At 37.8% G+C, this 15,063-nt stretch overlaps 1 long non-coding RNA gene across 1 annotated transcript in view; it reads left to right on the forward strand.

Annotated features, from left to right (window-relative positions):
- LOC116588357 overlaps window positions 1-13,068 on the forward strand; it is a 31,949-nt gene extending 18,881 nt beyond the window's left edge. The window contains exons 3-4 of the long non-coding RNA XR_004284905.1: window positions 6,906-7,032; window positions 12,714-13,068. This is a non-coding gene — a long non-coding RNA (uncharacterized LOC116588357). The remainder of the gene's footprint in view (window positions 1-6,905; window positions 7,033-12,713) is intronic.
- The last annotated feature ends 1,995 nt before the right edge of the window (window positions 13,069-15,063 follow it).

Genomic DNA, 15,063 nt, shown 5'->3' on the forward strand with positions numbered 1-15,063 from the left:
TGTTCCTTTTGCTTGTGGAAGATTTTTGAGATTCATCTGTACTGTTGCATGTAGTAGTATTTTGTTCATTTAAGTTTTGTACTTAATTTTTATTATGATAAAACATACATGATATAAAATTTACCATTTAAAAAATTCACCATTTTAACCATTTTTTTGTGGTTGTGACATTGTAATTTATGAGGAACATATTTTTGTAGATATTCTTTGTTCAGATCTCCTCACAACACAGTTGAAATTTCCTGAGGATAATGGTAGAGGTGTCTTTTGTTATGTTAATTGGGTGACTTTTGGAAAGCACCTAGATCACCTGAGGTTGGGGGTTGGTAACCCAAGGGCTCCAACCTTGTGGTTAGAATTGGAACTTCCAGTCTCCTAACTCTCCCCACTGCCTCCAGGGAGGGGAGAGGAAATGGAGGGTGATATGATAGCCAGTGGACTATGATTTGATCAAGCATGAAACCTGCATAAAACCCCAAAAGGATGAGTTTGGACAGCTGTTAGGTTGGCAAACACATAAAGGTTAGGGAGAGTGGCATGTTAGGAAGCTCTGCCTTTTCCCTCATGCCTTGTCCTACGTATATGTCTCTTCGTCTGGCTCTTGATGCATATCCTTCAATATCCTTTGTAATAAACTGATAACCTACTGAATAAACTGGTTTCCTGAATCCTATGAGCTGCTCTATCAAATTAGTTGAACCCAAGGGGGAGATTCTGGAAATCTCTGATTAATAGCCAGTGCACAGGTAACAAACTAAACTTTAAGTTGGCATCTGAAGTGAAGGGCAGTCTTGTGGGAGTGGTCCTTACCCTGAAGAATCTGATACTATCTCTGGATAGGTAATGTCAGAATTGAATTGAATTGGACACCAATTGAGTTGTTGCTTGGTGTGGGGAAAACGCCACACACACCCTCACACCTTGCTAGGAATGGATGCGACTTAATTAGTGGTAAAATATACATGACATAAAACTTACCATTTTAGCCATTTTTTAAAGTGTATAGTTCAGTGGTGAAGTACATTCATGATATTGTACAGTCATGACTTCCATTTCCAGAACTTTTTCATCTTCCCAAATGGAAATTCTGTACCCATTAGATACTAATTCTCCATTCCTTCCCCCTCACCCCAGACTCTAGCCACCACCCCTCTACTTTCTGTCTCTATGAATTTGCCTATTCTAGATTCCTCTTTTAGGTGGAATCATACAACATTTGTCCTTTTGTGTCCAGATTATTTCACTTAGTACAGTGTTGTCAAGATTAAACCATGTTGTAGCATGAGTCAAAACTTCATTCCTTTTTAAGGCTGAATAATATTCCATTGTATGGATGGATGATATTTTATTTATCCATTCACCTGTTGATGGACACCTGGGTTGTTTCCACCTTTTGGCTATTGTTAACAATGCTGTATGAACATGGGGGAACAACTATTTGTTTGAGTATCTGTTTACAGTTATTTGAGGCATTTTCCTAGCAGTGGAATTGCTGGATCATATGGCAATTCTGTTTAACTTTTTGAGAGACTGTCATTCAGTTGTTCCATTTCTCTATTGGAACTATTCTGATGGGTGTATAGAAGAATCTTACTGTGTTTCTAATTTGCATTCCCCAATATTCAGTAACGTTCATCAGCTTTCCATGTATTTGTTTCTGCCTCTTGCTTATCTTCTACTGTGAAGTATCTGTCCAGCTCTTTCGCCCATTTTTTGGTTCTATTTTATTTTATTTTATTATACCCCTTTATTAAGCTTTGACTGACATATATACATTGACTTGTCTTATTATTGAATTACAGAGTTCTTTTTATATTCCTTTTTCAAATATATGTTTTACAAATATTTTCCCTAGTCTGTTGCTGGTATTCTTTTTCAATGAGCATACATTTTTAAATTTTGATGCAGTACAACTTATTCCATTTTTTTTTTTTTTTGCAATTTATGCTTTCTAGACCTGTGTAAGAAATCTCTACCTAAACCAAAATCATAAAGATGTTTTTCCTTTTTCTTTTTTTTTTCCTTCTAGGAGTTTTATGGCATTAGCTCTTTTGTCTAGGTCCATCATTCATTATTAAATGATTTTTGTCTATCACATGAGGAAAAAAAAATCATTCTTTCCCACGTATTCAGTTATTCTAGTTTGATTTATTGGAGCAAACTATTCTTTCCTGCATTGAATCACCTGGCAATTCATTGACTATGAAGTGATTATAATTGCATGGGTTTATTTCTAGACTCAGTTCAGTTTTATGGATCTCTGTCTATGCCAATACCATACAGTCTGGATTACCAAAGTTATATAATATGTCTAAAGAACAAGTGTTGAATGTCTTCCAATCTTTTTCTTCCTTCCAAAAATTGTTTTGACTATTCCACGTTCTTTGCATTTCATGTAAACTTAGAAGTCAACTTATTGGGGAGCCTGGATGGCGCAGTTGGTTGAGCACCCAACTCTTGGTTTTGGCTCAGGTCCTGATCTCAGAGTCCTGGGATGGAGCCCTACATTAGACTCTATGCTCAGCTTGGAGTCTGTTTCAGATTCTTTCTCCTTTTCCTTCTGCTCCTCCCACTTGTGCTTACTCTTTCTCTCTCTAAAATAAACAGGTGAATCTTTAAAAATAAATAAATAAAGTCAGCTTTTTAGGGACACCTGGGTGGCTCAATTGATTAGGCGTCTGCCTCAGGCTCAGGTTATGATCCCAGAGTCCTGGAACTGAATCCCTTATCTGGCTCCCTGCTCAGTGTGGAGCCTGCTTCTCCCTCTCCTTCTGCTTGCTCATGCTCTCTAACTCAATCTCTCTCTCAAATACATAAATAAAATCTTTAAAAAAAAATAAAGTCAGTTTGTCAATTCCACATATAAAAACCATCTGCTAGTATTTTGACACGGATTGGATTGATTCTAAGATCAATTTGAGAATGCCATCTTAACAATATTGAGTCTCTTCATCCACACATATAGTATATATCCATTTTTTAAGGTCCTCTTTAATTTCTCTTAGTAATGTTTTATGTCCTCAGTACAAAGACTTTGAAATCTTTTCTTAATTTTTTTTGAAGTATTTTAAATGTGATTATAGATGAAAATTTTAAAATCCAAGGTTACACTCTTTCTGGTATATTGATATTCTAAATTCACTTATGAGTTCTAGTAGTGTTTTAGAAATTCTCTACGATATTCTAAATATATGATCATGTTTTCTGTGAATAAAGAAAGTTTTGCTTCTTCCTTTTCACTCTATATGCTTAATGTTTCTTTTGATTGTTTTATTTCACTGGCTAGAACTTTCAGTACTATGTTGAATAGAGGGGTGAGAGAGGTTTTGTCCCAGATCCTTGACAAAAGGCATTCCATTTCTTGCCATTACATGCAAGATTAGTTCACATGTACTTTCTTTGTTGATGATTTTTATTAGATGGGCAAAATTCCCAACTATTCTTATCTTTTTGAAAAAAAATTAATCATAAACGTTGGAATTTTCCAAATGCTTTCTCTATGTCTATTGAGACTTTTCTTCATTATTCTATTATAGGATTTATTATATTCATTATTCTATTATTAGATTCTATTGTATTTATTGACTTTATTAGAGGTATATTATAGTAATTGATTTTTGGATGTTAATCCAATCTTGCATCTCTGTGATAAACCTCACTTGTTCATGATCTAGTTCCTATTTGTATGTTGCAGGTGTTCCATTATTCATGTTTTGTTAATTATATTATATATATATATTCATGTTTATGAATTATATTGTTGTGTGCCTTGTTCTTTTTACTTTGTGATATATTTTTCTGGCTACATTACCAGGGAAGTTCTCATAAAATGAGATGGGAAGTTTACTTCATTCTTTATTTCCTGGAAGAATTTTCTCTTTTCTCTTTGGTAGAGGTTACATTCCGCCACTCTGAGCCCATAAAACTGCTATCCTTCTTCACTCAGGCTATGTGTACGTTTGGGAATGCTTTCAAAGGCACAGCAAATTCTCAAATCTCTTTTGATCCCACTTTTTGTTGCATTCTCTGAGATTTCCCCTCTGCGTATGTAGTTTAGCAATCATCTGGAGATCTGTGGAGAGTTTTAAGCCAGCCCTTCTATAACTCACTTCCTATATCTCACATTTAAATTTCTAGTTGGTAACCATATGACTTCGACTTAAACAGTAGACTCTGACTGGTAAATTACAAATTTTGTTTCCCCACCCCAAATGGAATATGCCACCTTCAACTAGAAACAACCAGATTTTCACCATCTATGACAAACAAATCCACCATTACTAGATAATGCTCTTTAATACTTAAGCAGGAGGAAGGGAAAAGATGGGAGCAGCTTCAGGTTGATATTACCTGAAGCAATAGCAATTTTTCAAGACACTCCTCAATCTGTTGTCTGCCTTTAGTCATTCTCTAGTGCCTTGTGACGGTTATTTTCAACAGTTTTATCTAATTTTCTACAAATTTTTTGCAGAAGGGCAGGGAAGTGATTTTATACAGTCTTTGCCATTATACTTCAGATTTTACAAATATAACTATGTGATTGCAAACCATACAAACTTAAATAGCAATACTCAAAATGGTTAGATTGTAGAGCTCTAACAAATACAGAACCTACTGGATGGACAACAGCAACAGAAGTCTCTCCTAATGTTGTGCAAGTGGTGCCATTGTTTGTCTATAGAGAAGCCCTTGTCTCTTCTTCTTCCTTTCTAATAGAATTAGTATGTGCTTACACATTGTAAGATATATGCTTCATAGGCCCGTTCCCAATCTCAAGAAATAATATTGATTAATCTTTGTCGATTTTAATAATTCGTATCCCTTGAGAGTTATCACTATAGGCATAAGCTTATGACATTACCCCAGCCAATGAGATAAAAAGATAATCCTGCCAAGTGGCTTTTGGAAAGTTTTCTTCCTCATATAAAGAGACATAGGACAGGAATTCACTCACTGTCCTGTTTCTAATAGTTGTTCAAAAAACATAAAACAAGAGCTGCTCCCCAGTGAGCAAAAGCCAAGGACAAAAGCCCTGGTGATAGGATTGGGTTACCAATCATCCCAATTGACCCAATACTGACTCAGTGTTAGCACTTAAAGTCCTGTGTCCCAGGAAACCCCTCTTGATTGCCTTGGTGGGCCAACAACATGGCTTCAGTTTGCCATTGAAGGAACAGAGAAAAATAACCTCTGTGGAATCAGAGACCTTATTCATTTTGTAAGAAGCTATATTCATTGTCATCTAGCATAGTAGTGAACATATGGCAGGTGATCAGTAAATATTTGTGGAATGAATATCACTCATTTCTTTTACTGAAATTTCTCAAGCAAATAGGAAAATAAGCTGGTACCACTAGAGTGAATTAGACAGTGAAGTAAACCCCTTTGAGGTGCTCATTTCTATATTAACCTTGAACAGATCTAGTATACCACAAATCCGAGCAAGCTAGTGGACTTGGTATCTTACTGGGAAGGGATAAATCAAGAGAGGGACAACGGGAAAGCGTGGTCGGAGTTTTGGGGTTTGGGGGTAAGGAAGAGTTAGTTATATAGCCAATGACTAATTCTAGAGATTGGTAGTAAGGTATACATTTAAATAAGGGTTAAAATTTGGGGATAACTGCAGATCATAGAATTATACTTTTAAATAACAGTGAAATACTGTGGCATGATCAGGAAGAGGCAGACCTTGGTTTTCATGAATAACGTGGATGTTGAGTTGAGATCTAGTGGGCCAGCCATGGGCAAGTGAGTCCACAGTGAAGATTGGGAGTGGACAGAAAGTTCAGTTGGCTGGCTGGAGATGCTGGCAAAGACCTGCGGTGTGCAGCCAGCAGGAGCCAAAGTGAAGCTGAGTCAGCATGGGGAGTGGTGCTAGGAGCAGAGCCCAAGCCAAAAGAATAGACCACAGGTTCAACAATGGCATGCCTCAGCTTCAGAGACCAGCCAGGTGCCTGGGAATCAAGTGGACAGGACATCACCCCGGAGACTACAGGACCTCTTGCTCAAGGACCCTCGGTCTCCCTTCTCTCCTCATTTATTGTCATAATCATAGGGAGAGAAGCAGGGGAGGGGAGAGCTATCTGAGAGAAAGAACTATCTGATTTAATACAGAGCCAACATAAAATATTGGATTTTAAATCATATTAGGCATCAAAAAATAAATCATATTAGGCATTTTATTAATGTTTTTTTACTGCTAACCAGTGATTGGGAGCTTATGAGGAAGACTGTATTCATTACAGACCAAATAAAGAAATCTTATTTTTTCATTATGTGAGTTATTAGTGAGTTAAGTTTGGTGACCCTCTTGCCCCCACATACATAGTATATGTGTACTACAAGGGAAAAAGAAGGAGCCTAGCTTTCCAGGAAAGTTGAGCTGGAGAGGAGAAGCCTTCGGGAAAGAGTAAAATCAGAAACAACTTTCTGGATTGCTCCAAATGAAAGTCTCTGAGGACACAGCTCTGGGGGTTATGATCCCAGAAAATACTGGAGCAAATCTGAAACTGCTTTAGTGATTCAATCTTGTGCTTTGGGTCTATGTTGTTCAACTTCCCTCTGCTCTTAACCATGTCTTTTTATTACTATTTACCATGAAAGATTGTCTGTGTGGGCATTTTCTATCTGTGTGACCCACTGGTGGGTTAGGGAATAATGTCTATGTAGTCAAGTTTCCCTCTTCACCCTTGGCTTTTGCCTGGGGTCTCATATCACTGTTCTGACTGGAAATCATCTGGTAAGTTCATTCATACTTAGGTGACTGATAATAATGGTATTTTCACTTCAAAGATATTTCCGTGAACACCCCGCCCCCCAAAAAATCAAGATCTAGAGTAATGAATGTGTAGGGTAACTCCTTACGTTGTTTTTGTTTGTTTGTTTTTTGTTTTTGTTTTTTTTAGTGTCCCAGAATATAAAATCCTAGGAAATATGTTTAAATATGCAGATTCCCGAGTCAGTTCTGCCCACCCCTACTCTAAGAGTCTGACCCACTAGGGTCAGGAGGCCCTCAGCAAATTCACAGAGACAGTAAGTAGAAGTTGGGGGGGTGCGGAGGGGGTTGAGAGGAGTGGGGGATCGGTGTAGAGCTTTTGCTTGGAAAGATGAAAACGGTCTGGAACAGAATAGTGGTGATGGTTTCACAATAGTGTAAATGTGCTTAATGCCACTGGATTGAACACTTTAAAATACTGAAATGATAAGTTATATGTCCTGTGTATTCTACTACACTAAAAGAGAGAAAGAGGGGCACCTGGGTGGCTCAGTCATTAAGTGTCTGACTTTGGTTCAGGTCATGATCCCATGGTTCTGGGATTGAGCCCCTCATCCAGCTCCCTGCTCAGTGAGAAGATTGCTTCGCCCTCTCCCACTCCCCCTGCTTTTATTCCTGCTCTTGCTCTCTCTCTCTCTCTCTCTGTGTCAAATAAATAAATAAATAAAATCTTTTAAAAAGGGGGGAGAAAAAAGATGGTTTTTTTTTTTTTTAAAGAAGCTTTGTTTTCTAGTAAGAACTTAAGGATAACAAGTAATAAAAGAACATGATACAAATAAATAATGAAATCCTAAAATTACAATTTAATAAAAAGAGTGGACCTTAGGAATTTGCCGCCTCAACAAGTATCCTTGGTGATTCTAATTCAGATGGTCTATAGACCACACTGAGAATACAGATTAGATCTCTGACAAGAACAATGGGAAGTTCTTTATGATCTAGGGGTCTGGTTTGCCTCCATTTTATTATTTCTTTCTCAGGCCATCAGTGACCTCACTGGAACCCCAGCCCTTTCGAATTCCTTCTCTCTGCTATCTCATAAATTCCTGTCTTCCATTAGATTTCTCTTTGGCTTTATGACTCCAATGCAGCTGTGGCTGGCATTGCCAGATGCCCCAAATATATTAGGAGCCTGCTTCTACCTTGACTGTTGCCCACATGATAGCCATGAGTGGATGTTCCTGCCCTACTTCCTAACCGGGGGTGTCGTTCTGTAAAAGCTGGAGGCACTGATGTTCTGTGTCTTTCCATTGCACAGAGAACCTGGGACTGCCAGGTTTGTTTACTTGCTTTTTGTTGGGGTCACCATACCACAGTCTCTCCAGGACTCTGGTTTGGTCCAAAAGGGAATAGAACTGTCAGTGATACCACATCAAAATGTGCTTAACAGGCCCTCCTTGGCAACCCTAAAAGTTTTCCCTATGCTCTTTATTCGGGGTGAGCCTTTTCACACCTGACCTGTCATGCAGGAGATAAAAGGATATCCCTGGTTTCCCTGGTTGTCAGGGGTCTTAGAAGTCTTGCCCCACTGAGTGGTCAGAATTAAAATATGGATTCCTTTTCTCTTCATACATCATGAGCCTTAGGTTTTCATGCCAATTTCGTTCTGGAAGTCCTATCCCTACAGCTCTTCACATGTGCATAGACAAGTGAGAGTCTCCGAATCTATACCCCTCAGGCCCACAATTTGGGTTCGATTTACATATGTTTCCAAGGTTTGTGATTCTAAATGTATTACGCAGCTGATTTGAATATATTATATGTGTGCTTTCAAATAGAAGTTTAGAAAATTATTAACAGGATTAACAAACATTTTCCAAAGGTTTTAACACATTTTAATGTTGTGGTTTCAAATTTGAAAACTGACCAAAAGCCCTCCAGATTTAGGCTCCTCAAAATGTGGATTAAACACCCTGTTTTTCAGGGCATTCTGCTGGCTCAGATGGTTAAGCATCTGCCTTTGGCTCAGGTCACTATCTCCATGTCCTGGGATCAAGCCCCATGGCAAGGTTTCTGCTCAGCAGGGAGCCTGCTTCCCCCCTCACCTCCTGTCTCTCCCCCTGCCTATGCACTTTCTCTCTCTCAAATGAAAAAATAAAATCTTTAAAAATAAATAAATAATAAATAAGCACCCTGTTTTTCAATGAAAATAGCTTATAAAATGGACTTTTCTTTGGATGCAAACTAACTCTTACAAAGCTGTATTTTGATGAATGATTTTATTTATTTATTTAAATTATTATTTAAATGATTTAAAATAATTTAAATTAATTTCATGTAATTTTAATTACATTTAATTTTAAATAAATTTCAAATAAATTTAATTTTAAAATTTTAAAAAATTAAATAATTTTAGTTAAAGAAAATAACATTTAAGTAATTTAAATGAATATTATTAATCATTTAAAAGTTGACAAATTTAATTCCCCCTGAAATATACAAAGTTTTGGAAATTAAAAGTACTTGTTAATCAACTGAATAGTGTGTCAATTGGTGCCAAATATTTTCAAGTTTTCTCATGTCTCTTTCCATTTTTCCTAAGCACAAATCCAATTAAAGGATTTATAAGTTGTATTTTGATAAATTATTACCAAATCTGACTTTCTCAATGTACCAATGTCTCATCACAATTGTTTTCAAGGCATTAAGGAGAGAGTCAGGCAGACAGACACTCTAGTATCCTGACTAGCTGTCCTCTTCTTTCTTTTAGTTAAGCTAACTGCTATTTTTACATCATTTGAGTATGATACAAAGATTATGAGGAAATCGTACTTAGCACTTCTTGACAAAAACACATACACTCCTTTTTAACAATGTTTTATAAATTCAAAGTTCTTTGAGCCAACTTGGCTTCCATTTCTTACATTCTTAGGATTATATACGTGTTAATATCATAATTTACATGACTAAGCTATACATTTGCATTCTCTCAAATATTCAAAAGATTATTTTACATAAGAACTTTGGAATTGTGACTTCTAATCCATGGAACACTTATTTCTACCAATGTTCATCAGCAGATGTTCATGGATTCTCTCTTATGCCATTGTCAGGGATATAAAGTCAGATAATCCTAGCTCCTCATAAGTTAGTCAAAGGCTTTGTATACTGGTCTGTTTTTGATTGGAAATCTTGCAGTCCTTTTCATTTAATAACAGAGGACCAATTACATTATTTAATCTTAGTACTTCACTATCCTTCCCACAAAATATTTTTTTAATATAATTTCTGTTTATGGTATTCCTTTCCTCATCCCTAGTCAAACCACACATTCTTCGGATCACTATATTTCCAACATGATGTGGTAAAAGGAAGTACATCCCAATTAAAGTAAAAGTGATTCAATCATCAACTACTTGCTTACTGTTACAGGGCAGGCATTGATTGACCTAGACATTGTAGATATGGAGAGTCTACATGCTATGCAGGAAGGACACCAATAGCTGCTTGTCTAGTAATTTCATTGTCTTATTCTGAACTATCAGAGCCCTGCTTTTGTTCAGGGCAATAGTGTACCCTGTTCAAAATACCTTCTTAATCTTCTGTGCAGCTAAGGATGGCAAAATGACCCATTCTGGCCATTAAGAAATATTTTTAAGTTGAAAGTAGGACTTCTTTGAAAGTCTTCAAAGGCATGCTCCTTTCTCTTATGCTCTTCACTCACCACCCTTCTTCCCTAGAATGTAAGAATGATGCCTAGAAGTGGAGCAACCATCTCCTTATATGGAGATGAAATCCATAGTCCAGTAGCAACATAGCAGAAAACTGGAAGGAACCTAGTTCCTTGATGCCAGCATGCAGACAATGTTCCTTTTATTTAGAGCTATACCACCAACTACTTGGGTTAGCCACGATGGTAGGGTTTCTGCCGTGTGAAGCCTAAGGCAATTCTTACTAATTGTTAAAGGTTGGGGTCCCTGGCAGCAGACTCTGAAACAGTTATTTTCATATAGGAGATTATTAGGGAGTGCCTTTGGGATCAACATCTATGGATTGGGCAGAGGGCAAAGTTGGGCTATTGGTATCTTTGAGACTTGATCCAGGTTGGATAAATGGGGCTGGCCTTTATAAACCTGCAGTGACCAATCACAGTGTATGGGTTTCCCTGGAAAGGAAGTATGTACTTCAGGTGAGACAACTAAAGTGAGTCACTTCCTCAGGGGGGCTGACAGCAGAATTCTGTTCACAGCACTTCCACTCTTAAAGGAAAGTCTGGGTAGTGTATTATAGCATTCACAGCTGTACATCCTATATGTCCCTTGAATACATTTTTAATAGAAGTTCCATGAGCAACCTCTTTGGATTCCATTAGGTCTCTTTTCTTGGGAGAAACCAGAGGGCAAAAAGTTAATAGTGTGAACTATAGCTCCCAAAATATTTAATAGGAAGGGATTATTTCTGTTACTTGCAAGTTACTGCTACAATTGGCTGTAGCAGTAGCTAGACCAGACTTAGTAAATGGGAAGCCATGCTGTTGGGCTCATGCAGATCCCCTGTCCCTGTGACCATCATAGTCCTACTCATTGTGCTCGTTGTGGAATGGATGATGACAGAGGCAAACTACGTAGGGCTGTAATGGAATAACAGTGGAGATTCAATGGAGCTGACCCCACAGGGAGGTCTGAAGCTGAGACAGCCCTATAGAGTGGAGGTTAAAGGACTGGAAAGGCACTCACTGAAGAAAACTGACAATGAAGGGCTGTTTTTTGGAAGTGATTCCTATAACTGGGGCAATAAACTTTCATGTCTAAAAACGCTTCTTGGAGACATACCACAGTGTACATTAGACTAATACAAAGATAAGGACATAAACACCTAACAAATAAGTAAGACAATATAGGATAAATGCTATGAGGAAATGAATGGCATGACGGGACAGAGAATGACCACACTGGGAAGGGGAATGATAATTTAGAAAGAGTATTCAGAGAGGGGCGCCTGATGGCTCAGTCAGTTAAGTGTTTGACTCTTGATTTTGGCTCAGGTCATGATCTCAGGGTTATGATATCAAGTCACATATCAGGCTCCAGTGCTGAGCATGAAGACTGCTTGGGATTCTCTCCTTCTCCCTCTGGATCAACCCCCCTAGCCCCCACCCCCAGCTCCCATCATGTGTGTGCTCTCTCCCTAAAAAAAAAAAGTTTTCAGGAAGTCCCTTCTGAGGACATGGCAATTGTACTGAGAGCTAAAGAATGAGAATGATTCAGCCATGAGGACAGCTGGGTAAAGAATTTTCTAGATGGGGAAAAAAAAAAAACACAAGCAAACAGGAAATTCTAAGGTGGAGACAACCTTGGTTGTGACAACCAAGGTTGTCACAGAAGATCACAAAAGGTCAGTGAACTTACAGTGAAGAGAATATGCGGAAATGTGTATAAAATAGGGGTAAGCAAAGGCCAAGTTATTTATGACCTTTTAAGTTATGGTGAGGACTTTGCCTTTTATTCTAAATGCAATACATACAAAGTTTTTAAAAATGATAGAAGAGAGTAACACCTCCTGGTTACAGTTTTAAAGGATTTCACTGGGGGAAGTTGGGGCAGATAGCTGTAGAAGAGGCTTCTGTTTTTTAATCCGCCGAATTCCACCCATAGAAGCACACAGAAATTCGAATAGCAGGGGCACCTGGGTGGCTCAGTGAATTAAAGCCTCTGCCTTCAGCTTCTGCCTCATGATCTCAGGGTCCTGGGATCTAGCCCCGCATCTTGCTCTCTGCTCCACGGGGAGCCTGCTTCCTCCTCCTTCTCTCTCTCTGCTTGCCTCTCTGCCTACTTGCAATCTCTGTCTGTCAAATAAATAAATAAAATCTTTAAAAAAAATAAAATTATTGAGAAATTCGAATAGCAACAACAAAAATCCATAGGTAACATTGACACCAAAACTAAGTAAAAAGGTAACCTCATCAACCCCAAAATAAAAGTGAGCTCTATCCCGACAGCTTCAAAACCTGCAGGAAATCAGCATTTGTGAAGGAGGAAGCAGAAGAAAGCAATGAGCAACAAACAGATAAAAGAACTCCAGAAGAACCAAAGGTACTTATCTGAATGTTCTGCAAGACAGTTTGAAAACAGCAGCCAAAACTAGGAGGGGCTGGTTTCACACTATCATAGCAGATGATGAGCTCTTAAGTCACTGGAGTAGTCTGGACCTCTAAGTTCTCAAAAATAACTAGCAAAAACTTCCTTCGAGGACCATACCCCTCAACGAGGTGAAATTCTTGGCAACCAAATCACAACTATTCAGGAGATGGTTTGAAGAGTCAAAGGAAAAAGGGAAGTCTGTATAAAGATAGGAAAAAGGGGTTGGGTTATGGACATCGGGGAGGGTATGTACTATGGTGAGTGCTATGAAATGTCTAAGCCTGATGATTCATAGACCTGTCACCCTGGGGCAAATAATACACTATATGTTAATAAAAATAATTAAATAACAAGAATAAAAATAATAAAGAAAAAAGAGAATTTAAAGGCAAAAAAATAGGAAAAAGGAAGAGAGCTGAGAAACCTCAGAAAGCAAGCCACTGTATTTTTTTTTTAATTTTATTTATTTATTTGAGAGAGAGGGTGAGAGAGAGCATGAGTGGGGAGAAGGTCGGAGGGAGAAGCAGATTTCCCATGGAGCTGGGAACCCGAGGCCTGACTTGATCCCGGGACTCTGGGATCATGACCTGAGCCAAAGGCCATCACTTAACCAACTGAGCCACCTAAGCACCTGCCACTGTATTTTCAAACACTTCACAAAAACAAGAGGAAGGTGGGCACCTGGGGAGGCTCAGTCATTTAAGTCACGGACTCTTGATTTTGGCTTAGGTCATGATTTCAGGGTCGTGAGACTGAGCCCCGCATCACTGGGCTTTGCACTGGGTGTAGATCCTGCTTAAGATTCTCTCTCTCCTCTCTCTATCCCTACTCATCTTGTGCGCATGCACACTGTCTCTCTAAAAACAACAAGAATAACAACAACAGGAGGGGGAGTTCTAGGTCCATGAAATTGGAAATGTTAATCTAAAGTTCAAGAATATTAATTTCCATATTAATATTCTTAATATTAATATTAATATTCTATAAGTCTATTCTTAATATTCATTAATGTTAATATTAATATCTAATTCTATTCCTAATATTAATATTCTAATAAAAATGAGCAATTTAGGGGATTAAGGTCAAATCCATACAGAGTTATTTTAAGAAGAAAGAAAAGGAAATACATGATAACATCCCTAAAAACAATGAAAGCAAGCCAGAGAGTCATGTTCTTAAACAGATAAGAAACATAAACTAATACTTCAAAACAATATAAAACATATCAAGAAAATGATACAATATCTAAAAGAATAAAATAAATTGGGAAAAAAACCTTGAAATGAGATAGAGCTCAGGGAAGAATGATAAAGAAAAGAACAGAATTTTATTTCTGGGGGTACCTGGGTGGCTTAGTAGGTTAAGAATCTGTCTTCAGCTCAGGTCATGATCCCAGGGTCCTGGGATCGAAACCCACATCAGACTCCCCTGCGGAGTCTGCTCTCCTTCTCCCTCTGCCCCACTTCACGCTCTTTCTCACTCTCTCTTGCTCTTTCTCTCTCTCAAATAAATAAATAAATTCTTCAAAAGAAAAGAACTTATTTATAAAATAAAGTCTAAGCCAGAAAAAATATAGAAGAGATAAATAGAACACATAATGCTTTAAGAAAAATTGAAGATTAAAAAGAGTAACCATTTTATTTTATTTATTTATTTTTTAAAGATTTTATTTATTTATTTGACAGAGAGAGATCACAAGCAGGCAGAGAGGCAGGCAGAGAGAGGAGGAAGCAGGCTCCCCGCTGAGCAGAGAGCCCGACGCGGGGCTCAATCCCAGGACCCTGAGATCACGACCCGAGCCGAAGGCAGCGTCTTAACTCACTGAGCCACCCAGGCACCCCAAAGAGTAACCATTTTAATACAAAAAAATTCAAGTATAAAATGGTTAAAGAAGATAAGAAAGAAAATTACAAATATAGAAGGCAGGCAAAGAAGACTCACATACACGTAACAAAAGAGAAAAACACAAGTTAAGGAACCAGACAAATAACAAGAGATACAAAAGAGAGAGAGAGAGAGGGAGAGAAGAAAAAACTTTTCTATACTAACCAGCAATCATAATGAAACTGATACTACATTTTGAAAAAAAATCATACAATCCTGGGAAAACACAACTCAGAATACATATTGAAATGTATTCTAATAACATTTTTGGACTTAAAAAAATCTTTTAGGCACACAGCAAAAGACCAGATCACTTACATGAGG

The sequence above is a fragment of the Mustela erminea genome, chromosome 4 (genome assembly GCF_009829155.1).
Source record: "Mustela erminea isolate mMusErm1 chromosome 4, mMusErm1.Pri, whole genome shotgun sequence".
Taxonomy (NCBI): domain Eukaryota; kingdom Metazoa; phylum Chordata; class Mammalia; order Carnivora; family Mustelidae; genus Mustela; species Mustela erminea.